The sequence below is a fragment of the Trifolium pratense genome, unplaced genomic scaffold (assembly GCF_020283565.1).
Source record: "Trifolium pratense cultivar HEN17-A07 unplaced genomic scaffold, ARS_RC_1.1 scaffold_70, whole genome shotgun sequence".
Classification (NCBI taxonomy): Eukaryota; Viridiplantae; Streptophyta; class Magnoliopsida; order Fabales; family Fabaceae; genus Trifolium; species Trifolium pratense.
The window spans coordinates 57,501-60,000 of NW_025721053.1; positions in this window are offsets into that span (position 1 = coordinate 57,501).

Consider the following 2,500-nt stretch of genomic DNA (forward strand, 5'->3'; position numbering starts at 1 on the left):
GTCGGATGAATTAATTACGAATTTTTCGGCCGAAACTTCGCAAAAGGCGGATACCACGTAAAAAACAACCTAGAAGTCGAATTTTGACTTCGTTTTTTTTGTGCACACCCCACACAATAAGTATAAGTGGACTGGAAAGTGGCTAAGCGATCCGACGAAGTTTCGATTGAGTTTGATTTTTTGGCCGAAAACTCGAAAAAAGGCGGATTTGACGTAAAACGCCGCCTAGAAGTCGAATTTTGAGACGGTGTCTTGTGTGCACACTCCACACAATATGTATAAGTGGACTGGAAAGTGGCTAAGCATTCCGAGGAAGTTTCGATTTATTTTGATTTTTCGGCCGAAACGCCGAAAATAGGCGGGATTTTGCAGCCAAGTGAACTACAAATCAAGGATCAAATTTTGTTGCCCCAAATTGAAGGCTTGTTAAGAACCTTATTATACAGTATACTCCCACACAAGATATTGGTAGCATGTCGTATACCTCGTTCGGACGCGTTTGCGCGATTGCGCGTTGCGCGATAAAGCGATTAAGCGACTAAGCGACATAAGCGCATCAAGCGCTTCAAGCGCGAGATACGCGGATACGCGGGCGGGCGGTCGGTCGCGCGCGTGGGGATTTTTAATAAAAATCCCTATTAAAATTCCCATCATTTACCGAGTAGCAACATTGGCACAATTTTCTTGCCACAAGCAAAAGCACGGCAAGCCCATGCATTCCCACGAGAGGGTCACCGAGTCGGGACAGCAACAACCTTATTGCCAAGCAAAAGCCAGGCAATCCCACCCACGAGGGTGGGAGTTATGCACAAATACGTGCTTACCATGCCCAATGCCAGCCAAGGCCTGCCCAAGCCAAGAACAGCATGATCATCACCAATTTCCTCACAAATTCATCCAAATTTCAATTTTTTGATCGAATTCCATCAAGAATGTCCATGAATTTGATTGAAATGATGAAAAGAGCAACGAAATTGCAGGGGAAAACACGTTAAGACGTAGTTTTTGCTTGCCTGCTGTGCCCATAGGCGCGCCCCGTGCCTGCCGAGCCTACCCCCACACCCACCCTCCCCCTATATATGACTGGAAGGCCATTTTCAGTTTTGTAGAAAAAGTGCACTTTTTTCCCTGTATCCATAAGTTTTTAAAAGTGCTTAAAAGTGGACCTAGAAGACGAATTTTTTTTTGAATTTTTTTATGGTTGTTAGGGACATTAAAACAAGCAAAACCACGAAAGAATCGTAATATTCCGATGTCGGATGAATTAATTACGAATTTTTCGGCCGAAACTTCGCAAAGGGCGGATACCACGTAAAAAACAACCTAGAAGTCGAATTTTGACTTCGTTTTTTTTGTGCACACCCCACACAATAAGTATAAGTGGACTGGAAAGTGGCTAAGCGATCCGACGAAGTTTCGATTGAGTTTGATTTTTTGGCCGAAAACTCGAAAAAAGGCGGATTTGACGTAAAACGCCGCCTAGAAGTCGAATTTTGAGACGGTGTCTTGTGTACACACTCCACACAATATGTATAAGTGGACTGGAAAGTGGCTAAGCATTCCGAGGAATTTTCGATTTATTTTGATTTTTCGGCCGAAACGCCGAAAATAGGCGGATTTGACGTAAAACGCCTCATATAAGTCGAATTTTGGGAAGGTGTCTTGTGTGCACACTGCACACAATATGTATAAGTGGACTGGAAAGTCGCTAAGCATTCCGAGGAAGTTTCGATTTATTTTGATTTTTCGGCCGAAACGCCGAAAATAGGCGGATTTGACGTAAAACGCCTCATATAAGTCGAATTTTGGGAAGGTGTCTTGTGTGCACACTGCACATAATATGTATAAGTGGACTGGAAAGTGGAAAAATATTTTCGGAGCACTTTGATTTTTTGGCCCCCCGCGTGCCTTGCCACGCCCTTGCTTATAGCAAAACGAGACGGGGCCTTGGTCCAACTTGGCATAGGCATGGAATTTGATCTTTATTACTTGGCCACGGTCATGCCACGGTACATGGAGGTTGCTTGACACCCCCGTGTGCATTTCGGAGCACTTTGATTTTTTGGCCCCCCGCGTGCCTTGCCACGCCCTTGCTTATAGCAAAACGAGACGGGGCCTTGGTCCAACTTGGCATAGGCATGGAATTTGATCTTTATTACTTGGCCACGGTCATGCCACGGTACATGGAGGTTGCTTGACACCCCCGTGTGCATTTCGGAGCACTTTGATTTTTTGGCCCCCCGCGTGCCTTGCCACGCCCTTGCTTATAGCAAAACGAGACGGGGCCTTGGTCCAACTTGGCATAGGCATGGAATTTGATCTTTATTACTTGGCCACGGTCATGCCACGGTACATGGAGGTTGCTTGACACCCCCGTGTGCATTTTCGGAGCACTTTGATTTTTTGGCCCCCCGCGTGCCTTGCCACGCCCTTGCTTATAGCAAAACGAGACGGGGCCTTGGTCCAACTTGGCATAGGCATGGAATTTGATCTTTATTAC